General features: G+C 41.2%; 1 long non-coding RNA gene across 1 annotated transcript in view; it reads right to left on the bottom strand.

Annotated features, from left to right (window-relative positions):
* LOC108961996 (uncharacterized) overlaps positions 1-25,501 on the bottom strand; it is a 190,744-nt gene extending 165,243 nt beyond the window's left edge. Inside the window, exon 1 of the long non-coding RNA XR_007776989.1 lies at positions 25,364-25,501. This is a non-coding gene — a long non-coding RNA (uncharacterized LOC108961996). The remainder of the gene's footprint in view (positions 1-25,363) is intronic.
* Between the last annotated feature and the right edge of the window lie 958 nt (positions 25,502-26,459).

Raw genomic sequence — 26,459 nt, 5'->3', positions numbered from 1 at the left:
GAAATACTTTTCACTATATGGAAATGACCTCTTTTGGCTAAAACAAACACAGCTCTCCACTGGCTGACTCATCTCTGCTCTGAAATGGCTGAGGGGAGCTGTTCAGTTGTAGATGCCTGCGTTCTCAAACCCCATACCCACATCCACAAATCCTGCCCCAGAGTATTTACTTATTTAATTTATATAGTTGTTCCACTGAAATGACCAGCAATAATCATAGTCAAGCTCATAGATCAACAAGTTATTTGAAATCTAGCATGTTTACTCCATCTAAAGCTGATCAAAACTATAATAAAAATAACTCCCACCTGTTTTCACTTGTGTAGGAGGCCTCTGGTTGTATACAAACCACATGCATCTTTACTGACCTCATCTTGGGTACATCACCAAGGCTTCCAACATCAGCCACATACACACATAATTCAGCAGCCTGACACACATAATTGCATGAGACGCATCTGTAAATACAAGTCATTTATTCTGCATAAACATAAGTTTCAGCTGAAGCCCATTTGATATTCATGCAGCAGATTTACATCCTCTCAGTGGTTCGTGTGGAGCTAATAATATAATGATATAATACACCTGCATGTTGGGACAGCTGTAGTTAATTGAGGCAGAGGTTTTCCTCAGCTCCTCAGAGTGGTTAAGGTGATATCAGCTTCACAAGAGGGAAAAGACGAAATATTATGTATGCATTGCCATAATCTGGGCCCTCCTCAGAGGATTTCTCCAGTGAAAAAAATATGTTTTAAAAATTGCACAGTAAAAAAAGCAATAAGAATTTATTTGTACCTGCTTTGAAAATAAATAAAAGATACAGCTGTATGAAACTAAGACTGTCAAATCAGAATAGACTTTGTCAAAAAACTGGAGTTGTGAAAGGAGTCATAGGATGCTTAAGAGTCCCTTTAGCATTTTCATTGCAAATGAAGAAAGTGATCTGGAGCAGCAACAGAGCACATTTCAGAAATGCTTTATATCATCCTCACAAAAATAGTTTACTACATATCTGCTTGTTTTCTCTACATGCTAGCAACATAAACTTCCAGCTACTGAAGAGGAGTGCATAAAAAAGGAATATAGTGGCCAAGATAAAATCATGCAGTCTAAATAATTCTGTCTTCTTACTGATGCCCTTTAGAGTGCAAAATATTAGGAAACATTCTCGAACTTCCATGTTCTAAGACTATTTAAAAACAAACAACAACAACAAATAAGTCCCTGAAGTTGTTGCAACTTGGTCCCTGCAACAACTTCAGGGACCAAGTTGCAGATAAATACTGACTGTTATAGGAATGTATGCCTGTGGCTTTACATCAATTTTAAGCTTCCCCTTTGCCAAAAAATTTAGTTCCAGGACAACTGAAATACTGCAGGACATTTCATCAGCTTTTGATGTTTAGTTTGCAGAACAGGAAAAAGTTTTTAATAAAACAAGCTTTGCGATGCTTGAAAATAATATTTTTTATGTCATAATTTATATTATGCATTTTTAATAAGCCAAAACCTAAAGAAATTATTTTGGTATTTTTTAACCCATCTCAGAACAGTTGGAATTTGTACAGGAGTTACCTCTGGAGACAATGCTGATTTTATTCTGTTCTTCAGTTCAAAAGGTAACCAGAGCTCACCACTTCAGACATATTTGTGCTGTTCTCTCATCTCAGTTCCCAATACTCAAATATCAGAATCTATTCCACTTTGCAGAAAATAATGGCATATACTTTCATCTTCACTGTTGCACAAGACAACTGCTACCACCTTGCCTTAAAAATCCTCTACAAGGTGAAAATCATCAGAGCCATCACTGATATATCTGTACAATAACAGAAGCCTCAAAGCTGTGTGGTTTCAGAATGTGACTTAGTCCATCCAGATGATAGAATTAGAATAGGTATGAGGTATGACTAAAAATTACATTTTTAAGATTTATTCTGAGAATCATTGTTGCCAAATCCCACTCTTTATGTTGCTGCTCCATTGCTTATAAGAACTACAGGGGCGAAATGCATTTCTGATGCTGCCAAGAGAAGTGACCACTTCACTTTCTGACATGCAATGGTCGTACAAAATACCTCAGGTTGCATTTAACCAACGAATGACATCATAAACCTGAATCAGACACTGCTGGGAGCACAGCAGAGTTTTTTCTTATGATCTCTCAATATGAGTTGCTAAACAGAAACATTTGTGTTTGAGTCACATTGTGGCTTTTGTAATACTCCAGACTTTGGAGCGAGTCAGTGAAAAGCTATTCATACAAATTGTGTCTGGCTCACTATTCCACAAAGTATTTTAGCTCTAATCCACAGACTAATGTTCCTGCAGTTTCTGAAATAGAAATCTCATAATCCTGGCATCTGAGGAACTACTGCATTCAGATGATAAAAAACTGAGTTTGTTTCCTTTTTTTCTTTTTTTTTTTTTTTTTTTTTTTTGTTTACAAGTGTAAATTTCTTTGTGAATTTCTCAAGATGTTTGTTGTAGATCATGGAGGGAATAAGTTTACTGCAAAAATTAGTAAGTTTAATTCCTTATCTTTTTCTCTTTCCAAGCTTTTAGTTCAGATGAAATAAAGACCTTTTAAGGGTACTATATATAGTAGTATATAGACTTAGACATGACTATGAGCAGAAACCAGAATTTTAACACCGTTTTTAGTCATTATAAAACACTTCTGGATGAGCTTGGTTCAGTCTTCTCTATTGAAAGTGTAAGAAATCATTCAACTAATAATTGCAATAGTATAATTGCAATAATTAAATCAGGTTTCTAGCTTTGCATTGATCTCCTCTCATGGAGCAGTGGGATTCTCCAGCACAGAGGTGATACAAACAGCTGGCACAGAGGAGAAAAGGAAATAACATGTCTTAGTAGTGGATTGTCTCTATAATCCAGGGAATCTAGTACAACCATGAATAAAGTAAACCCTAGTTAAAATCCTTAATCTAATAAATGGGGGTTTTACACAAAGGGAAACAACTTTAATTAAAAAGGCAGAAAGACCAAATCCAGAGAAGCTAGAATTTGAAATCTGAGTCCCAACACCTATACCCCTAAAGAACATGTACTGGACTAATGATTTTCATGGCAAGATCATCCTTCAGCCCATATCTCCCACTTGCCTTCCTTTAACTCCTGAAATATTATCATGAACCTGAGGGGCTTTCCCTAATAAATGGACAGTAAGACATTTCCCAGTAGAAGCCTAATTTGTCAGATATTATTGAGCAAACTCTAGTTAGCTGCAAATGTGTCACACATGGCTGGATTCAGCAGCTGCCATTCGTGTTATGGTGCCAACAGCACTCAAACAATGAGCAGAGGATTGCAGGTCTGACTGACCATTTTCTCTGGCCATCATCATAAACCCCTTTTCTCACTGCACAGTTACTCAGACATGAGACAAGTGGCCAGAGTTGATTACTAACCACTCCTGCTACTTTTTCCATCCCTGTTCCATATTGTGGTGCAAGAGAAGAGCCTTGCACAGGAAGATTGTAAAACAATAACATTGTGGATAATTCCTGAGTCTCTTCCATGTCCAGACAATCAATAGAGGAACACAGAGCAGAGGACCAAGTGACCTATGTTTATTGCTCTTTCCAGTTGAAGTTAATTGCAGGTTTTCAATCAGATATCTGTATCTGGAAATTCTTTACATTCCTGCATAGAACATCAGCAGAGTAGGATTCTGTGTCTGGTCTCTGGAGTATGTGTAGGCCCCACATTTTCCTCTGGATGTTCCCACTAAGGAGCTGACTGGACTTTACCACAGCTGCTTTCTGACCTGCAAAGCCACAGACATTCACATCATATCCAGGGTACAAATTTAGGAGAAATACACACATACATCTCTGTGCACTTGTGTCTTGCTCTAATCAGGCATCAGATCCACTGTATATATAAAATATTTCAATATGGCTATTTCTTCTGTCACTACCAGCACTTACATTGCTATTTGGATGTAATTGCCAGTACAGCTGCCTGTGCTCTTCTGGCTGATTTACAGCAGCCAATAAGGAAGCTGACAAGAGAGGAGATGCTGAGATACTACAGCAGGATGTCAGAGCAGAGAACTATCAATGCTATCTCTCAGACATAAAGCCAAAAGAATCAGCTGGTACTGGAATACTCTTGCATTGTGCTGTGTTTTGAAAAAAAAAAAAAAAGAAGTTTAAAAAAATACAATAAATTTTTTTTTTCTTCCCTAGAGGGTTTATAATCTATAGAGACAAACAGATGTTATCCAAATTTATGGATCTGGAAACTTGAGTTATAATTGCCATGAAACTAATTCACTAGCTTTAGCAAAGGAAGGAGGGAAAAGAGAAAACTAAAAGCAATGTATTTCAAGAGGGCAGACTTCAATAAACACTGTAAATTGGTGGGTGAGATCTCCTCGGAAACAAGTTGAAGTGACAAAAGAGTCCAGAAGAGTTGGCAATTCTTTAAAGAAATGACAGTGAGAGCACAATCAGAAGCCATGCCAACATGAAGGAAGGATAGGAAGTGTAATCAGAAAACAATTTGGCTAAACTATGAGTTCTTCAATGACCTGGAGCTAAATAAAATGTACAGGAAGTGAAAACTACATTGAAATACTAAAGACAAATGTGAATGAATGACATAAATATGTGGGGAAAAATTCAGAAAGGCAAAGGTACAAAAAGAGAGGAAATCTGCAAAGGAAGCAAAAAGCTTTCTGTAAGCACATTTGCAGTAAAAAGAACTCTGAGGGAAAACAGTGGCTTACTTCTCAAAGGAGAGAACAAACTCCTGCCAGATGAGTCCCAGAAAAGTGAAATGTTTGGCACCTTTTCTATTTCAGCCCTCATTGGAGAGGTTAACTACGACTAGACAGCTGATAAAAACAAGGGGCAACAACTCAGGTTGCAAGAGAGGAAGATCAGATTAAAGAATACTTAGGGTTCCAATTGCCAGTTCAGGGGGGCATTAGGGCATTTATGCCAAGATACTTAAAGAACTTGAGAACTAAAGAACAGGCAGAAAGAATCTCACAGGCATTAGCAAATCTCTTAGAGAATTCATGCAAGATCTGTAGGAATCTAGAAAAGTGAAGAAGTGCCTGCAGACCACCAATCTGTAGGAAGGAATGAGGGAGGAGACAGGGAACTACCAGACTGACAGTCTAACTTGATTCCTGGAAAAGTACTGGAACAAGTAATCCAACTCTTCTAAGTACCTAGGTAGCAACAAGGAGAGAAGTAGCAGCCAACATGTATTTGTCAAGAAGAAATAATGTCAAACCCACCTAATTCCACTCTAAAACAGAGTAACAAGCCTTGTAGGTAGAGTAGGAAAAGAAAATGTGGTACATCTTGACTTTAGTGTGGCTTTTGACACCCTTTCACATAATATTCTCACAGGTAAGCTAAGAAAACCTGGTCAAGATTAAACTACAGAGAAAAGGCATGCTAAGACAGCTGGAAATCTGAATTTTAAGAGTGATTTATACATGATTTGGTGTCAGAATGGTAGGATTGTACCAGGTGAAAATCACAGTGTTCTGTCCTGTATCTGGAACAGTTCAGTATTTTATGAATGATTAAGAAGAATGAATAATAATGTGTTTATTGCATTTACAGATAAAATCAAGCTCAGGCAGACAGTCTGTAAACACACTGAATGATGGAACAAAAATCAGAAAAATCGTGGCAAGTTAGAGAGGTAGCGAGGAAAAATGAGGCCCAATTCAACAGGAACAAATGAAATTTATTCACATAGGTGGGAACAATTGGTTCAAATACAGGACAAAGAACTGTTGTAGAGATAAAGATGGTGATTAGGGAATCACAAACAATATTCCATTGTTCCATTGTTTTTGAAAAGACAAACATGACACTGGTGTGTACAAGTAAAAATGTCACCTGAAAGGTCCTCCTGCCCTACTCAGCCCTGCAAGGCTGCATCCAGCTCCAGGATGGACTGACCAGGCAGCAAGAATGTAATGGGGAGAAGAATGTGACCCAGGAGGAAAGAACTGGGATTCCCTTGGAATAAGACAAGTCTGAGAGGAGACATGAAAACATTCATGAAGTGCTTGAGAGGAAAAAGGAATAAGCTCATCTTATATGCTGAGGCCAAGATGAAACACATGGATTTTAACTGTAGCTAGAAATCCAACACTAAAAAATTACTTTGACAGACATTTGCCAGAAGTTGTTTAGGTAGAGGTGATCCTAACACTGAATAGACAGATAGCCTAAAAGGTTTCAAAATACTCCTTTTATCCATCTTTTCTTTGCATGGCACACTGTAGATTTTAGGGACACAGGTCACGGATGATGAACCAAAGTTCACAAGGGCATCTAAAATCAAGCAGAAAATTGAAAGCTGACTTTGACAACACCAGTTCAACAGTCTTTACCTCAGAATATCTTTCCTCTCACTTCCTCTGCCTCAATAAATAGATTGTACATGTAAAGTATGCAATAAATGGTACATTATATTTTTTTTTTCCACTAAGCAAAGAAAATAGCATCCTGGTTGATTTTTTATTTCTGGTTTTGCTGCCTCTCTTATGATAATATGAGTAAAAGGAAGGTGATACCAAATCACAGTTGTCTAGTAGAAAATATATTGCAGATACACAAATATGCCATTAGACTTCTGCATAATTGGATACTAGCTGATTAAAGGTCACCAACAAAAAGCCTTTTGACACAGTCCCCAAAAAAGCTCAGCTCCCTCATATAGCATATGTCAGTGCAGAACAGAGAAATGACACATCCAGTTTATTATATCACATTTACAATTTAGAATGGATTATTAGTGACAATATTTCTTTTACAGAAATAGCAGATGCCATCTTTTTTTATTAGAAATACTGTGAATAATAATTAAAAGCCTCCTTTGCTGTTAATAATATACTCACACACAGTAAATATTGGCTAAATAATTAAGTAAAGGGTTTTTTTTTTCTTTCCAATCCCCAAGCAATTTGCTTAATTTGATAAATTTTAATTGGAACAGTGAAGACTTGGTTAATATTTAAAAAACAAACAGTTAATCATGTTCTTTTGCTCTGCCTGTATCAGCTCCATCAGAAGCACCATGCTGTTCTAGAGGGACAGACAAACCAGAATTGAGGCACCAGAGATACCAAATGCTATCTTTGAAAAATGGGCCCTTAAAAAACACATAACTGTTTTCCTCTTTCTGGAATGCATTGGGGCCTAAAATACTCTCAAATCCCAGTCCATTCCTTGAGTGTATTCTTGGCACATATATTCTATGAAAGTTGTGGGAATTGAATATCCAACTGTTTAGATGCCTTTTTCAGTTCCACTGTGTATTAAAATAACTGTAATAAATGCTGATTAGGCCTCAAGTGGATAAAGGAAATCAGATACAGAATGCCATACATACACATAATATCCTCACCTGCTTCCTGCACAGTTTAGTATTCTCCTACACTTTTAATCTCAAGTACTTCAGTTTTAATCTGAAAGAGAAGTTATCAGTAGCACACATAAATCATTTTCTACAAACAATGGTGTCAGGGAAAGGTATTTTCAGTCCTCTGCAGGTCTGTCAAAATATTTGTAAAAGTAATTCACACTTGCAGTAATCAAACCTATGAACATTTTGCAATTCACTTCAAATAAAATCTCTATAAGTGAAATGCCAGTTTCTACCCTCTTTTTTTCTTTTTTTTTTCCTTGATCAAGGTGATTTCAGGCAGTAGTTTGCATGAGACTAAACCTAGTTCATTATTAAGAGCTCCACGGTTTTTAACGATTACCTGAGCTTTGAACACTTTGGTCCCATTAAAGGTAAGAAAACCCCACTGTTTAAAATCCTGGATGACTTTGAAATTTCTAGCCAGCTCGTCTGAATTCTGCTGAGGACCTGACTCCGTGTATGTTCATGCAAATCCTATTAAAGTCGGTGAAAGTCGCAAGCATGTCTCTGGGGCAGAGTGGGACCCCCTGCTATCTAGTCAGTGCAAATTAGCAGCTGGGAGTGGAAGGAATGTAAAAAAGCAAAATCTCTTCACAGGGCCACATTGATATGCAAGGGATTTGCTTGTCAGGGCGAGATGTGTGATATGAAGTGAATGTTTATTGCACGCTGCAGGGAGCATCCCATAGTAGCCAAAAGGAGATATCTGCAGTAGATCTGGATCGGAAGCTGTCTTAAAGCCAAGGCAGAGGGAAAAGCCTTCTGATAGAGAATACCTTTGTGATCCTACTTATTCCTTCTTAGAGGAAAAAACAATTGCCAGAATTTGTAATTTGAGGAAATAGTGAATCCTGATATTTTGCCATCACTTGTAACAAGTATTTTGCAGTATTTTAAAGCATGCTTATCTATAGGTGTGGGTGGATGCAAAAAACTCCATAAATTCCAGCAATGTTCCCATACTCAGGGAGAGGGCAGAAAATTTTCAGAAGAAGTGATGTGTACTTTAGTCTGATAAGTCAGGTAAACTGTCATGGCCCCTGGCCATAAACACCAGTTTGACTGATATAGACATTCCCCTCCTCTTACAGAGGGACTAAAATTCTTTTGTTCACCTGATTCCTGGAAGAACACAGGAAGGAATTTTTATCTATTTTGTGTTTAGAGTGGCCTATTAGAGTCTTTCTTCTAGAAATATGGAGCAGGACATTATTTCCTCTTCCAACAAGAACCACAGACATCTAACCAACCCCTGCTTCCTTCCACTCTACTGCTGATCTGCATCCATGTGTGGTACAAATCCAAAGCTGCTGCGAATGCTACCGAACCCCCTCCCTCTGAGGGGGACCAGTCCAAGGGCACCAGCTGCTTGCTCAGGGATGAAGACACCAATTACAGATTAGCTAAGGATCCTTTTCTCTGCCACAGTTCCTTTCTTCACAGCAAGCAACCATTCAGATGATCAACACTGCTCCAAAAGCTTTTCTGGAGTCAGCTATAGTACTTCCTTGGAATTCAAATGCTTTGAGTCATTAAGTTAGTTACATATTTTGGTAAGTTACACACGTTACTGCACAAATCACGTCTGCAATACTAACATGAATGATAATTTGAATGATCCCCTGCAGATCAAGAGTTACTTTCCAAAAGAAATTTGCAAATTACATTTTCTAATGGCCACATCAGGGAATTTTGAACTATGTTCATGAACCATTTGTGAATAGAAAATGGGGAGCTTCATCAAACAAATCACTCTTTTTAAGTTATTGCCATGCTCTTGCTGGTAGCAGTACTACATCCAAAAGCAGCACCCACACACTTCCCAGCTTGCCCAGTAGACAGCACAAACAAAATCCAGTGGGAAAAGTGCAGATAAACACAACTGAGACAAAATAAACTGTCACATGCAGCACAAGTGATAGACATGGAAGCTGAGGATTCTGAAGCTCTTTCTCCAGAGTTGGTCCATAGGATGAGGTTGACTGTCAAGTCCTGCTATGCTGCAGGACCTACAACTCCCACTGACAAGTGGGAATGGCTCCACACTGTCCAGCAGCAGAGGTGACACAGCCAGCTGTTCTCACTGCCCAGATGGCTGGGACATTGCAGCTGATTATCAGTCAGCATGGAACCACCAGTTTCTAACATGGCATTTTGAAGTGAGATGTCACACTGTTTCAGGACCTCCCCTAGGCAGCAGACCAGCCATGAGGAGATGGCGCTGCTGAGTACTGTGGCCTCACTGGTCATAGGGTTTGCCAGCACTAGTTAGAAATCACAATGCTCTGATGCAGAAAAATTTCAGTGGATCCAGATCTGTGTCCTTAAAGAGTGAGATGTGCATAATCCCATATGCCACACAGTATCAAATGAAGGCAGGGCTTGATTAGAAAACAATTAGAAAACTCATAAGGCCCTTAAAAATGTCTGCAAAACCACTCAGAAATGAATGCATGGGCAGATGTGAAGTGCTATGTGTGGGCTGCCCAGAATCAGATGCTTTGTGCTTGCCAGCCCTGCAGCCTTGAGTCCCTCTGAGTCCTGTTGGCTGAAGTCTACCTCTTCAAGCGCAATTATCTGCTAACTCTAAGAGGAATTAAAGGAAATAGCTACCCAAATGCCACTAAGTATCAGGACATACAGGCTGTTTTCCTTACTCCAGTAAGGAAAACAGGATTTGTCTCCCCTAAATGCTCTTTCTTTTCTTCCAAACCAAAAATTAATTTTTTTCCAGAAAATGCTGGGGTTATACCAGTATATATTATCAACACAGACTTAATACTAATTATTTCTTTGCAACTGAGCATCTGCATTTGGGCTTCTTCCCTCCAGTAATGCTGGCTAACAGGTCTCTGCAGTCTTCCTCAGTTTGGATGTGTGTTTGCAAAGGTGGAGAGCATGACTTTTTCCACTTTCCTTTGGCACTAAGTTCAAAGTGAAACTTAGCAAGAAATTGCAGCTGTGTCCTTTGAGACCTGTGACTCAGCACCAGCATGACAGCCTTACACGTGAGGAAATATGTGTGCAAAAAATACTTTCTAGGAGGCTTCTGCTTAATGCTGGGAAGCACTGATGCACTCTGGCTCCAGGGAGAGGTAAAAGGTTGATTGCCACCCACTCAATAACCATTTCCTTCTGCGTGATCGATGGAGCGTCATCAGAGCCCGTCTGGTGACAGGTGCCCATCAGCAATCGGAGCCAGAGGGTGGGAATGGCTCTGTGATAGATGCTCATGGAGAGGGAAGCAGTAAAGAGCATGGCAGCAGTAAAAGGGATGCAATAGGCTTCCTGCTCAATGGGGAGCAGGCAGTAGGATAACGGAAGGGACATTGATTGAATCAGAACATTTCTTTACACTTGGAGCCCCAACTGCAGCACTCTCATCACACCGTGTAAAGTTTCTTCCAGTGCATGCTTGGTGACATCTTGACACACTGATTTCAGCAATGCTCACTCTGTAATCCCCAGGGGAAGATATCTGAGCCCTGAACAGTGTTTTTGAGTAATATCTTCCAACTAAATCCATTTTCCACTTCCCTCCCTGCCAAGGTCATTGAGTTTCTGATCTCAAAAGCAAAAGCTTTACAGGAAAGGTGAGTGGAAATAGAAATGAAGGCTTGGGCTGCTCCTTTGGGGCAGCAGCTGGCACAGCTCAGTCTGTGCAGTTTGCAGGCAGCATCAGCTAACATCAGGGTAAAGCTTTCCCATGTTGCCAGAGCAGGAGCACGGCAGGGAGCCAGGCTTTCCTGAGAGACACAGCCTGCCTTTGTCTTGCTCTGGGGATTGCACAGTGAGACAATATTCTCACAGGGCTATAAGCTAAAGCCCTGCTGCTCCTAGATCTACAGGGGAGACTGGGGCAGCCCTAATGAGATGGAGTTATAGGTGGCAGGGGAAGGGGCTGGGTGTGGGATGTGCCTGTCCCCATCCTGGCTGCCACCCGGAGTGGGACAGTGAGAAAAGCTCTCCTCTTGTCCTTGGTGAAGGACCTGCCTCTTGTCCTACCAGTGAGGAGTTAGGAGATGACAGAGCTCCTAAAGCAATATTATTCAGATGCTTATAAGAAGATCTTTCATTTCCCTGCAACAAGTAGGATGTTTTCTTGAAGTATCTCTTTAAATATCTTAAAATCAGAGAATGGTTTGGGTCAAAAGAACTTTAAAGACCACCAAGTTCCAACCCTGTTCTGTGAGCAGGGACACCACAATATCCCCCCCATCCCAGTCTGGGATGCTGTTACACAAACCTACGTGTCCCCAAAGGCACAGCCAGGCTGCCTGCAGGAACAGAGCTCCACACACATACCTGCAGGTCCATGGGCACGGGGTGACTGCAGAAGTTAATCAGCTTCAAAGCATGCGACACGGTAATCAGAGGTTCACATCAGGACAAGGAGAGAACAGCAGGGCCTTGCATGCACAAATAAATGACCTTTGAGTCCTGTGTTCTCTGTGCATCAGACACAGACCAGACTCTGTTCCCAACACCTCGGTGCAGGCATGTTCCCCTGGAGGAACAGTCAGGGTGAGGGTACCTGGGCCCCTCTGGCATCAAAGCCAGCCAACTTCAGCTCCCTCCAGGGCAGTGGGTGCAATTTTATGGCTCACCTCTTATTATGTCACCCCCACCCCACAAAGTGTGAAGAGCTGGGTTTTGGTGCTTATCTGTAGCATGTTCACAGGGGCAGGAAACACTGCAATAGTTTGCTTTTACACATATTTCATTGAGCCATCAGACAGCAGAAACAACTAGGAAAGAGGAAACCACCTGAATTTTGAATAGGACCACACCATGAGGAGCTCGAGGTAATAAACTGTTCCACAAGCATGCAAAAAATCAGAAACAATTGTGAAACAACTAAATATAATAAACTACCCCTCCATCTGTAAATATTTGGGGAGATTATGTTCAAACTAAGGCACAAATTTCCTCATGTAAAAATATGATAAAATACATCCACAGATTAATCCCCATCACACACATATCCAGGGATAATGTGAAGGCACTGACTAATGCACATATAAAACACAAAAAATCTATGCCTTATTGCAGTCATAATTTGAATTTTTCACATGAACTGCTCAAATATTTTTGTACATCTGCTAAACTGCTTTGGGAGTAACATGAGAGTACACTATGCCTAATAACTGAAGGAAAATGTTGAAGCTTCATCTTCCAGATTTTTACTCAAGGAAGTATTCGTCATTAAACTTGGGCATTTTTTACCTTTTCCAGAGAAGTGGTTACAATACTCCTGTTTTAATCAACCCAAAAGGAAAAAAAATCCTAACCTCTCTGAAAAGAACATCTTTGCATTAATCACAAAAAAACTTTATTTAAACTGAAATATTTTTTGCCATTATCTCCTCCATTTCAGAGTTTTTTTCAGGGTTAATTTCTAAACAGAAACACCACATTCAACTGAAAAGTCAAAATGTTTGCAATAGATAACTCCTAGAAAAAAAATGCTGCAACATTTAAGGGAAATCCTTTCTACTTGATTCCATAAATTTGACTCAAGTTGTTAAACTGTTTTATTTTGACCAATTTTTCTCCTTTTTCCATAAAGAAAAATTGTTCATGGACATTTACTAATGACCATCTTTCATAACTGGAAAACTTAGCAGTATATAGAAGTAAAAGAATGGGCCCAAACACACTAAATAACTGGATGTCTTGTCTAACTCTGCAGTGATTCAGGATCTTATCAAAAGGGATTTCTGAGCACAATTTGCAACAACTACTTCCACTGCCAGTGCCAAATCCTTCCAGTGAGGAATATATATATATAAATAAATTTTAATTATACATACTTGCATACTTGCAGGTGCATTTTTCATGAGATTTTGAATAATTACTTTGTTTCCTTTAAAATACATTTGAAAGAAAACTGCATTTTGATTACCAATGTAATATGTACTCCCACAGGCTTATAGAATATATCTAAATATATAATGTTTGACTGCATGTCTTAAATAAACCAAATCTGCTGTAAGCAGATAGTTTTGAAGTTTTATTTTTAATTAATATTGTTACCTTTTGAAAATTCAGAAGATGTTAAGATATTAAGGGACTATCAGGAAGTTTAACAGCATAGCTTTTTTTTTTCCTACTTAAGTGGTTTCCTTCAAAAGCCTGGGACATGTTGTATTGCCTGGCTGAACTGAGAGCATATTTTCATGATCTTCACACATTGTCAGCCAAATCTGGGAGTGGAGGACTGCAAAGGACACAACAGCGTCAGCAAGGAGATTTGGTGGGCTGTAGTGGGAGTACAACCACCAGCCCTATGGTGGGAGCCCTGGGCCAGCCTGGGCACTGCAAACCAAGGCACAGAGCCAAACAGCCCAGTGACTGTCTTGTTTCTGTCCAATACAGAGAGCTGAGGCAAGGAGAACGGAGGGGGGGAAAGAGAAAAAATGTTAGAAATATTTATTTGAAGTTACACTAGCATTCTCCTTTATGAACAAAATCCACTAAAACTCCAGAAGAAAAAGGAAAACATATATTTTTTTTCTGCAGATTAACCTTAAGCCCAGAGGGCAGACCACTGGCTGGTATAAAGATCCAGATTGACTTTGCTGGGGCCCAGGTGATTTATTTCAGGGTCCTGCTCCTCACTGGTACACTGAGATCACGACAACCCAGGGCTGTACCTGCACCCTCCACCCTCCCAGCCTGTCTTCCATCATGTCACAAAAGCCCCATAAAAACTGGGTTTTGCAAACACCACCACCCTGGGCCAGCCACGGGCAGGAGATAGGGCACTCCTTTCCCCCAGGGTCATGGCCTTCAAGATCCTGCCTCTCACTTCTAAAAAGCCATAAAATGAAGACATTCATTGAAGTATCCCAGGCCCTGCCTGGGAAGGAAGATACAGAGCCTGCCTCTGGGATGCATCCACCCCCAAAATTAGCTCTTGGAAACAGCTCAGGCGTATTAGCAACCTGTGCTTAAAGAGTTTGTCAGATGAGAGCAATGGGAAAGTGCACAGCCCTAGAAAAACCTCTTCCTGTGTGATTCTGGCCATCCCTTTGCAAAAAAGCTGAATTTACAAGGGAAATAGATGCAGAGGGAGCTACTGAACTGACTAGAGAGATAGAGAGTCCATTTAATCAGAGGAGACAAGGTGTACAAGTTTTGTTTAGCTTCACTGGACAGAGGCTGACCCAGAATGTGTTTGCTGTATCTAAATATCCCACACTGATAAGCTCCATGGAAAAATTACTCAAGCAATGGGATGATTGTTAGCTTAATAAAAGAAGCAAGCTGCCTGTGAATACCCTTAAGGAAAAATAGAGGGTTTCTAACCATCAAGTGGTTTACAACTTTACAAAAGCTATGAGATTTTTCCTAGTAAGTTGTCGAAATTTGTGACTTAGCAGAGAGACAGAAATATTTATCTGAAGTTACACTATCACTCAGTAGCCTTCCCATCCCCTCTAGACCTACATCATACAAAAACCAAACCAAATTTTGCCACAGATTTAATAGGGCTCTCTTTGAAATGTTAATCCTATGAATGTGTACATGTGGCCTGATCAATGTTGGGTCTTTAAATGATTTACCACAATTTTACAGACCAGATATGGCCTTAAAGTAAATGAATGTGTAAATTGTTTCTTCAGGAGCAGGACTCCAGACCTGGGAACACAGATCTCTGTGCACAGAATAAACTGTGGTGGCTGCAGATACAGTTTATTAATCAATTATCTCTGTTTATTGGAGAGCAGGATCTTCCTGCAGCTGCTAAACCAAATGACATGCAATGACAATTATGTAAACTTTCATGGAACTCCAAAAAAGTTATCAGCAGTTTCCTGGCTGTTATTTTTGAGCTGATCTAATCTGACATATGGTGATTCCTTGAGTCATTTGATAGTGTAGAGAGCTAAGTAAACCCCTCTGCAAACACCCATAAAAAGTGGCCCTGCCGTTTTTGCTCCTTTTGGAAACCCAGAAGCACATTGCTGCAAAGAGTCAAACACGAGGAAGGATGAAATCTTATAGCAGACCTTGACCTTGGGTGCATCAAACCTTTTTAAAACAAAAATACTTTTTCAGGTAAACAGCCTACTTTCATAAAAGGAATCAGCCTTCTGCAGAAGAGCACGACCCTTCATCAGAAAGTGCAAAATCTAACAGACAAAAGGTTTCCGTCCTAACATAGGAATTTTGTCAACAGTACACTTGTTAAAAAAGCTCAGTTTTCAGCTGTTGAAGATCAAAACATTTCAGTTGACTTTTCAGTGAAAAAGTGACACTAGTGACCCTTCTTCAAATGCTGGAAATTTATCCTTCAAATAAATTTCACACAGACATCTTCCAGGGCCATATTTTTATTTCTGTCTTAACTGGACTTCCATTTCTTACTTTAGGTTATGTCATTTAATCCTCTAAGAACTCTTTAAGCCCATAAATCAGCCATCTATCCATGTAAAACCCCTAATTTTACACTTCAAAAAAGGATTGAATATCCAGACCTGTTTCTTAAATATCCTGGAAACAAAAACCAAGAGAAAACCTGTCTCAGAACATCAGTTCTGCAGTGATACCTACAGAAGGAAACTGAGATTAGCCTAAAGAATTTGTATTAGCTAATGCTGAACTGCATACATTACTTACTAGTAATGCCACATCTAAGTTTAGTAGAAAGAAAATGCTTTTAGAAATCTGAAGTACACAAAAAGGTTGTGTCACAGTGATGCAGCAGCTCCTGGACAGACCTGAACTCATCCTGCTTCACTTCCTTCAGCATCTTAAAAATTCTCTATGTTTGGATGCAATTCCTTGCATCCACAAAAGCAATATTGTTTAAATCTTCTGCTATTGACTTACAAGCCATTGAGCCCACTCAGAATTGTAAGGGAAGGTGTTGGGATGTGAAGGGATTTGGTTCCACCAGCAGCTGTAGCTGTTGACTCTGTCCTGTAGCAGTTGGCACATGGTAAAAAGTGAGGTGAAGGAAATGGCCAAACCAAAGAGCAGAGAAATGGACACTGATGTGAAGCTGAATTCGTGCCTGCAGCTGAAGCAGCAGAGAATACCAAATGTCAGAAGGAAGCTTATCCTCTAAAGCTTTTCAGCCCCATTTTGCACAACAAAGAGATCTGGCTAGTTCAGATAATGGGTGGATGAACATCCCAACTTTCAGTTGCTTATTTATCTGTGGCACTCCACCCTTCACTAGGCATCTCCTTTCCTAGAATGATTCAAGTCCCTTGATTAAAATATGGTGGCATGTTACCAGAACACCTCTCAGTCCACTGTGCTTTGTCTGTCCCACCCCCAGAGAATGATCACAAAACCGGGTTCTGTCCTCCCAAGTTAGCAAAACTCCCACCAGCCTCAGTGGCACCAGGACTAGGCCTGGGTACATATTTTCTATCCATGCAGAGGTCCTTATCCAGTCATTCTCAACATGGGAGGGTATTCACTCACACACACACACACACACACACACACACACACACACACACACATCTTTCTTAAATGGAGTTTTTGTTTGCACAGCTGTGCTAACACCTTACATAGAAGAGACTTTTATTCTGGAACAGTCACTTGTCTCAGTAATTGAGAAGAGTGTGTATCAATGGGCCCCATGAAGGAAAGAAAGTACAACCTTGTCAAGGCACAGATCTTCCTTCCCCTTTGAAATGCCTCAGCCTCTTGCTTCTCTCCTCCTCTGTGTTCAACCAGTTTTAATTTGCTGATTAGGAGACCCTGCTTGATCAAAGAGCAAATCTCTGTATAGCCAGTATGAGTCTCTAAAGAGCAAGCTCATTCCTCTTAGGTGTCTTCTCCTAATCCACTTGAAGTGCTTCCTAGGCTTTCCTCAATGATCCACGTGAGAAATCTTTCCTGCTCACTAACCTTGAAGAGACCTTCCGAAAAAACAACCCTGACTTAGTGACATGTTATTTATACAGCATCTCCACCAAAGATGAAGCTGCTCTCAGGAGGGCCAAGCTGCCAAACTGTTGCTCAAGTCTCAGTACACTAATATTGCTGTTCTGTACATGGCTAAAAAAACAGAGATGGCACAAGTTCAAATGCATATCCAAATGTCGTTGTGTTTTCTCTACTAAACTGCATATTAGTATCCTTAGGTGGAAAATTCTTCCCAGATTTATCCCAACATCTGTCACCCTGAAGGTGGCAGGTGAAGGTGAAGGTGACCTTCTCTTCTCATCTGGTATCTGGCTCCTGCCAGGTCCCAACACTGTTAAAGAGCTCTCATTTATTTTCACTTGTAAGTGAATTAGTTAGTAGTTTCTTACCACATTTTCAAATCTTTGGATATTTCACCTCAACATATCATTTTAGCATCTATTTATATGTCTTTCACTTGGCTGTTACCCAACCAATTTAGCTTAAATAATAATTAAGTTTCATTTTTCCATATGCAAATCAATTTGTTGCACTGCTTGTTTGTAAGATGCTACACATGACTAAGTTTCATTCTATGACATCAGCACAGTTAAACTTCTCACCTAGTTTGTCTCTCTCACAATTCCAATTCATCTTCTAATGAACTAAGACTTAACCAGCTAGATAAGGGTGATTAGAAAAGAGTATTCATTTTTAGCAAGGCCAGATTGCACAGCTGCAATAGAACACATTGTTCTGTACATTGCACTAGAAAACTACATGACTCCAGGAATTTCAGACATTAACTGGCATTTTTCTAAGACTGATAATTATCACAGGATGCAACATACAGGATTCCCCTAGACATTGTCTGCAGATAATCTACCACTGTGGGTCTTTGCACAACCTTAAGACCTGACCTGAATATGGTTCCCTGTTTTCTCTGCATTCACATATACAAACCTGTCATTTCAGCAGTTTGCAACTGATCAATTAATAGGTCACTTAGACTGTGATGTAGTCAATTATTAACATGAGATCAGAGTTACCTCCTCCTGTCACAGCAAAACCTTTGCAGCGGTGACTTAAATGGGTGAAAAAAAATTAACCAGCTCTGCTGGCATCTCCATGAGTGAACATCCCACTCTCAAATGGTAAAACTTCCCTCACCCTCTGGAATATCACAGCAGCAATCTGTCACATATTAGGGCTTTCCCCTTCATGCTATTAACATACCTCAGACTCAGAACAACACCAGTAATTAATAGGCTTGTTGAGGAAAGAGAAACAGCTTACTCAGCACTTGTCTGTATGGAATTATTTCTACACAATGAGAGTAATCCTTTTCTTGAACCTGTGTTCATTCAAAGCTTATTTTGCACAAAGAGGCAGAACTGTGAATGTAGATTCTTTCCCTCAGAGACTGGACTTTGAGAAGATTTGTTCCGATTTTTTCCCCCCAAGCCAGATTGATTTAAGCTCCAACACTGCTGGTTTTCAGGAAGCCAAACTGTTCCGAGTCTGGACCCGGTCCAATAAAAAAAAAAAAATCAAATTGAAGCAGTAGGTCATGGTTTGTGCTGCAAAACTGGTGCCAGTGATTTCGTGGCAGATAGTCACACATCTGAGTCAGATCTAAACAAATGTGGCTAGATCATGGCAGAAGGGCTCAGAACCACCAGAAGTGCTGTCTTTTGGATTAATCATAAAAGCAAAGTTCAATCCTTGCCTCTGCAGGTACATTAAAGCTAGTCCCTCTGTGTGCTCTTTGTTGGTTACTAACTCTAATGCTCTTCATAAATCTCAGCCTGGTGAAAAATGCCGGATTCCCCAAAAGACATTGGCAGGATAAAGGTATTTTTTGTTTCCTAGGAACCTGCAGCCCAGCTGTTCTCTGCTTTTTGTGGGCTTTTTTCCCCAAAGAAAGAGAGATTTCTTTTTAATATTGAGTGAAATTTCCCCTCAAAAATTTCTCAGGATTTTCATCTCTCTTTATCACTTGTTGCTTGTGGAAAAACTTAGCATACCACTGTCTGGAAAAAAAGCCACCAACTTTCTTGCTCATGAAAGCTCAGTATCTAAAAGGCTATGAATCATTTTAATGAAAAAAAAAGAAAAAGTACCTTCCAAAGAAGTCACCAGGAAAAAAAAATCAACTACTTGTGTCTGTGGAGGGAGCGAGGCCACCTTTCACCTCACAGACTTTCCAGAACTAGTCCAAGTTTCTTCCTCAGTTCACTATTTTCATTGCAGATGCAGCTGTGGGACGTCAGAGCTGGTGTTTAAAATCCTTTTGAACTGATATAGATACCATTTCCTGCTGATGTAGATATCTTTTCTAAGCTGATGCAGGCAAGATGGGCTTCAAAATGCCCATTGGAGCTTACCGACACTCCTGCAGTCCTCTTGTTCTTTGTGAAATTATTGCTTTTTGTGGAAGTGGTGGAAATTTAGAGACAAAAAACCAAAAAAGGTAGAAAGAATGTGGCAATGCTGCTGGGAATGGGGAGTCCTTACTTTCCCTGGAGGCTACAACATCTTTACAACCAGACTTGTGAACACAAAGGGCAGCTTGGCTCAGTCGTTCTTTGAGTGAGAGTTGGTAAACCCAAGTCCACAACAACACACCTTCCTAGAGAAATCCAGTCATCTTCCCAAAGCCTTCTAACTTCCAGGGCCTTGTACAAAGTCAGTGATCATGGCTGTGACAGACAGAGCATGCAATGAATGATAGAAATTAGCCAGCATGCATAAAGGATACAGCAACACCCTCCCAGCTCAGCGTTTGCCCAGTGAGTGTGGCCATCAGGAGGCAAGAGCAAAGACAACAAACCAAGGTGTACAGCTCCCTTCCCTATTCCCCACTCCATGGTATCAATGGAAGGCAAATTGGGCACAAGGACCAGAAGGGAGTTGGAAACAGATTCTTCTAACTCATTTCCAGCCCAACCAGGAGTGCATGAACACAGATGAAGAGCCTGTGTAACATCTCTGCTGCTGTGGAAGATGGCAGAAAGGAGCAAGGCTTGGTGACTACTAATTTTTCATGTTGCAGGCAGGGAATGCAGAGTGCAGCTCAGACAATCATGGTAAAAGCTACTTTAAGAAATTTTGAGAAAGTCATGAAGCCAGATTTCAACCTAGGAAGTAAAGAGGTACATAAGAACAAAGAGAAGATGTCGTGATTTAGTACATGGTAAGGAAAGACATCCTGGGTTCTCTGTGGAGATATGCCTGTGGAGATAATCTCCAGCCATCCTCAATGATAATAAAGCACATGCAGTAGTGGTGTCTGCACATCATTAATTACTGAGGAGAGTTTGCAAAAGATGCTGCACTTGGGTACTCAGGCTGGTCTCCATTCATGGTGGAAATAAAAAACTATTTGCTCTATTACAGTATTCAGATGGGTGGCAGCTGGCCTTGGGGTAATGATATAAACCTCTCTCACCCTGGCAACAAATTCACTTTCTTAAAGTGACTATGCAGTTCTAAAACAGCAAGGTTGGAAAAGAAAATTTTTTAGAAGAAAGGTCAAAACCCTTTCAGGATTATTCACTTTTTTGAATTACAACATTCTTATTCCCATAATACCAGTCCAACAATTGTCCAATCCTCTCCTCTTTGTAAATTAAATCCCATGAAGAAAACACTTTTTCCTTTTCATCATAAAAACATAGGTATGTAAAAGTCCTGACCCTATGAATTAGGGGTCAATTATTATTTCTAAATGTGTGCTTACAGACAGGCAAGTAGACGCTGGACAGACCCCAAAAGGCTGTGGATTGTGTTCTGGCTGCCTATTACAGTCATTAAGTAGGTGATTCATTGCCTAGCATTTAGTACTGCCAGACTGTGCCTTTCTATGCAATAAAGAGGGAGAAAGAGCTTCAACATCAAAGTCAGGCACTCACAGTCAGCCATCTGCCTAACACTTTGACTTATGTCCCTTTATTGTACATGGATCAGGGTCTGTGGTGGTGTACTCTGATCTCCGACCAAACATCAACACTGTTCTAGGTGCTTGGGATCATTCTATGGGCCCTGCTTGGCAATCACCCTTATCTAAGTTTGGCCAAGCACAGAACATCATTTCAAACAATGTGTGAAGGAAGGATGGCAATGCTTCATTGGTTTTTTAGGTTTCATGGCACAGGCAGTGGGCTACCAGCCCACAGCAATGTGTGGCACTCCTCACTCCCCCACATGGACTGACCTCAATGTGCTTTCCTTAAGTGAGTGAATGTTATTGGTCCCTTTTTCTGGAGAAAACAAAAGCGTCATAATGTCCCCAAGATTTTGCAGTGAGAGTCAAACCCAAATGGTTGCTCCCCAGAGTCCTGCCTAACACCTTGAGGAAGAATTGTAAACTGGCCTGCTACCATCCTCTGAACCAACATTTGGAGCCAAGACTGCACCTCTAACCTCCACCCCAGCACAGTGCAGTAGCAGCAAACACATCTCCTGCCATGTATGCAGGGCTGTCAGAGCCACGGGTCTGCTGTGATCCTCTAGGTTCAGACAAGGCATTAACCCTGGAACAGAAGCAGCAGGTGGAGGTGCTTGCCAAAGCCAAGGTGTTTGGCAAAGCCACTCATCCCTTGGGAGCTGGAGTGCATTGTTTCCTGAACAAGCCCAGCCATGATTGCTCACTCAATTGTACAGCTGCAGGTTTGCTTCCAGCTCTCTCTGTTGTCACAGACTGTGTAAGACCTGCCAGGATTCACATGCCAGACATGAGACCTGCGTGCTTGGCTCCTGTCTCCGCCCTGCTACGTCAGGCAGCGATGGGGCAGTGTCACAGGTGACACCAGCAGAGCCACTGCGGTGCAAAAAAAGCTTTCATGCATCACTGAAGATGTAAGTGGCACAGCCAGGCCAGGAGGCAAATAGTGGCAACACACTGTGTGTCTCAGGAACATTCCTGCACACTTGATTCAGATTTCCTAGTGCTAAGATCCAGATGAGGCCATGCTCTGGCAGTAGGAAGGGATGTAGCTGTCAGGAACAGTTACAGAAAATAGGGGTAGGCTCTGGGGATGAGGGGGCCACGGTGGCTTGACTCATTCTTGTGCAGCAGAGCCTCTGCATAAGACATCCCTGCATGCAGCCACTCCTGCCATTGTGAAATGACAACTCTGTGCAATGTCTGGGCAACTCATTGAGCTGCTAATTGTGAAGCCCTTTAAAAGCATCAGTGGTTTTTAAGTGACTTGATCAGCTTCATACAACCTGAAATATGCACATAGCTGAATACTGCACTCAGCTGAGTATCTAGTTTGTGGCTTGCTTATGAGGACAATATCTAGGAAATATTGGTATAACAACAATTTATTTATTTCTATTTGCTGATTTGGAAACTTTGAGCCTCACCTGGCTTTGTTTTCTCATTTCTCTTGTGAAAACACACAGCTAGTCAAATAATTGGTCATGTTCACACAACTCTGTGTTCTGCTGCTGTGTTTATTTGAGAATCACACATGCACACATACTTCAGAGGGAGATAAAATCACTCTGGCTGAGAGGCTTTATCTTGCCTATCTGTTCCTCAAATAGGTCCATTTGACTTGGAAAGGAAGAGGATAATTCGATTCCTAACAGAAAATGTCCTCCTTTGATCTGATGTTTTTGCAGTTAGCCATTCCCCAATAGATCTTTTCTGCATGATGTCTTCCTTTTGTTTTCTTTCATTCCTGTCTTATTTTACAATAACATATTTGAGAGAACCCACCCTTCTCCCAGGGAAACATCATATCTAACCCATTTGCAGTCAAGCATAACTCTAAAATTCACAGCACTGCCTCCTCTACCACCCTGCATCTTTAGAAGGTAAAACACTGTCTGCCTGTGCTTGCATTTAAGCCAGCAGATGTTAGTATTACTACATTTCAAAGGACCCAAATCAATCCACTTCCTTCACTGTCCCCCTCTTGCAAAAACCTAGACAGAGAAGCCTGAGGCTTTGTAGTTTTTGAAGTGCTCTAATCTGGACAGATCTTACCATTGCTGTCATAATTGATTAAGCTGTTGCCAGCTTTCCCTGCATCTCCAGAGAGCTGTCATGGTTCACATTCATCAGGGCATGCTCCAAAGTTCACACACTTCCACAAGGCACAGCTCAGTGAGAGTCGGACATCATTGGAATAATAATACGTTGCACTTGCATCTCACCTTTCTTCACAGGCACAGCACAAACACTGGGAGTCCATTACTGTACCCATTGTCACACCCTGTGATACTCTACAGCAACCCTGTCTCCATCTCTAAAACTGATCCATGGAGCTGTTTGCAGAGCGAGCTACGCCAAGGACAAATGAATATTTACCAAAGAAGTGTCATGATGCTTTTGAGAGAACAGTGTTACTCCTGTTCTAAACTAATGGAAAAACTGCATGGCTTGCACTGGTCTCCAAAGGGCTACTGAAAGCTGTCCCTCAGACCAGGCTTGCTGGTCTCCCAAACTGGGTACCTGCAAAGGTTACCTCTGGCAGGATCAAAGTATCCCCACGTGGGGTTTTGTGAGTCATAGCCGTAGGCTTGTTCTGCTTGCAGACAGACGGTGGAGGAGCCATGCAGATGGGTGTGGATGTACTGGGGAACATATTAATGTTGAAAACATTTACAGGTGAGTTGGAGCATCTCCTTTCAGTCCTCCATGAGCTTTACCAAAGAGGCTGCAGATGACTCATTGTGGGAGTTAAAGCACAGCATTCCCAAATTCCTGCTCAGTGTCCAGTCACTGCAAATTCCCATTTTTTGCTGGCCTGTGGAATTAATTTGCTATTTATTTATTTATTATTTATTTATTTATTTATTTATTTTCTTACTTACTGACTTCAACAAAAGCACATATTAAATGTAGTTTAATAATATCTTAAAGTGTTATTTTTCTATGTTCCAAACAAATAGGATATTTATTCAATCTGTGTGCACAGTCACAGATTAGTGGATACATAATTTTCATAGGTATATGTAATGTAACTCTTCAATTTCTGGTATGCTTCTTTACATGTTAACTTTACCCTCCTACTTATCTGTTCCTTCCTTTTCTTCTGACCAGACTTAAACAGTTAGAAGACATTACATGACTAAAATAAAATAGCTCACTAAAAAAAGGGCAAGCTCACTTGGAAAACCAGGAGCCATCTCTACTCCTACCAGCTGGAGTTTCTCCCACATCTACAACCATTAAAGTTATGAAATGTTTGGATGTTTTACTAATTCCATTAAGAACCAGAAAGGCTGTTCCCACCATGACCAGAAAATGAAACAGCAGCAATCACACGGGAAAGTGCTCAACTTTCCAGACTCAGCAGTTTTATTAGTGCAAATACCCTCCACACAGCCACACATTTGCCTGCTTCCTTACTCTGGATCCTAACTCAGCCTGGGGTGGCTAAGCTGGTGCTACTAACCTTCTTCTCCAGCCCATTTCACCTGCAAGAAGGAATGGCCCACTGATAAGGATTTTGACCAAGGATTCTAACACATCTGTTGGTTTTTTTCTCTCTTTCTTTTGTGGATTTCCTGAGCAACCTTGGGCAAGTTGTTCATTCTGCCTGTGTCCCAGTTCCCCAGCAATGAAATGGAAATAATAGCACTTGAATGCTGCAAAATGGCATTAAGAAAGTTAATTTTTATGTGTCTGGTATATGATGCCAATAAAAATCTTGGAAACACCATTTCCCAGGTTCCATCACTAGCCTTGGTCTAATTCTTTCCTGGGACTTGTTTAACAGGAGCAAATGCTGATGTGACAAGCATGGGATTTATTTGTGGTGTTGCGTATCCTTTTCCTTAATCACTCAGCTCCTGGATTCATGTGATTCTTCATAATCTAACTCCCCATTAAAATAAAGCCTAAAGGTTCATAGTCAGGAAATTGGAGTGTCAGGGGGTGGGAAAGGAAAGAAATGAATGCCAAAAAACATGAATGCAAAAGGGGAGCACCTGGAACAGCCCAATATTAGTTATTTTAAAGTATCAAGATTTGTAAGCTGATAGAGGTTTAATTAAGGATTAAAAAGAAAAAAAATACTTGTAAGTGCAGAGCTGACAATACCAAGGTTCGTTCTTCCTGTTTCTTCCTCTTCAGGTTCTGTTGCAGTAAAGATCAGATCAGCACAAATCGCTCCAATTCACCAGCACAGGCACCTAAATTACAGCCCCAGCACCACCCGAGCCTTTGAGAAAGTGCGACAGAGCTCCTGCTGTTTTGAAGCCAGCTCACACCGCGGCTGTCTCGCTCGCTAGGCAGCAATGTGATGAGTGTATTAGCATTTAGCAAAGGTGTGTAAAGTCCTGGTCCCTGCCTCGAGGAGCTGACAACGTTGCAATACCGAGGGACAAGAACAGGAAGCCACATAAAAAGAAAAATAATTAAGCAGACATGTTGGTTATGTATTCTTGCAACCACATCAAGCCTGGTCACTAAGGAGGAAAGGATTGTGCCCTTGGATGCAATTCCCACTGCTGAAGCCGGGCCCTGGCAGTCCCACGCAGCTCGGCACAGACGGGCACGGCTTCCCGGCAGCCGGTCCGGGGCCAGCCCACCTTCCCGCACCGGGCTGCTGGAATGCTGCACGCCGCCCCAGCCAGGGGTAGCCGGGAGCCACACGTGTAATTAAAGCACTGGCTGGCTCAGCCAGTGAAAGCAGGCACGAGCTACTACAATCTGCTAACATTTCCAAACCTTGTCATTAAAAATTCCTGACTGCAGCCCGTGCCAAATGGGATGGGCAAAGCCTGCGGGTCCCAGGGCCTTGGTGCTCCCATCACAAACCTCCTTCTTCCAACAGCACAGCTGCACAGACCTCAGCCTGTCCTAGACCCCTGCACCCCAGAAGTGCTGAGATTCTCCTGTCCTACCCAGGGATGGGGTGAATCCTGTGTAGTCCCAGCCCAAAATAAGGGACAGCTGTGTCTGGCCTGGGCCTCATCAGAGACGGGTTGCCTTTTATTCCTAGAAAGCTGTAAAATTCCCAGGCAATCACACAAAGGAGAGAAAATCTTCTTAAGAGCCAAGGAGGAAAGTCAAACACGCAGGACTGTTGAGGGACTTGCTCAAGGTCACACTGCAAGTCACTGCTGGAGCTGGACTGAGACATGAGCACCCCCAGGGCCCAGGCTGTACTGTGACCTCCCTTAGACCAACTCAG

Source organism: Serinus canaria, chromosome 2 (assembly GCF_022539315.1).
Source record: "Serinus canaria isolate serCan28SL12 chromosome 2, serCan2020, whole genome shotgun sequence".
In the NCBI taxonomy this organism is placed as follows: domain Eukaryota; kingdom Metazoa; phylum Chordata; class Aves; order Passeriformes; family Fringillidae; genus Serinus; species Serinus canaria.
Note: the sequence above shows the minus strand (reverse complement) of the source record. Positions and strands in the feature narration are given on the sequence as shown.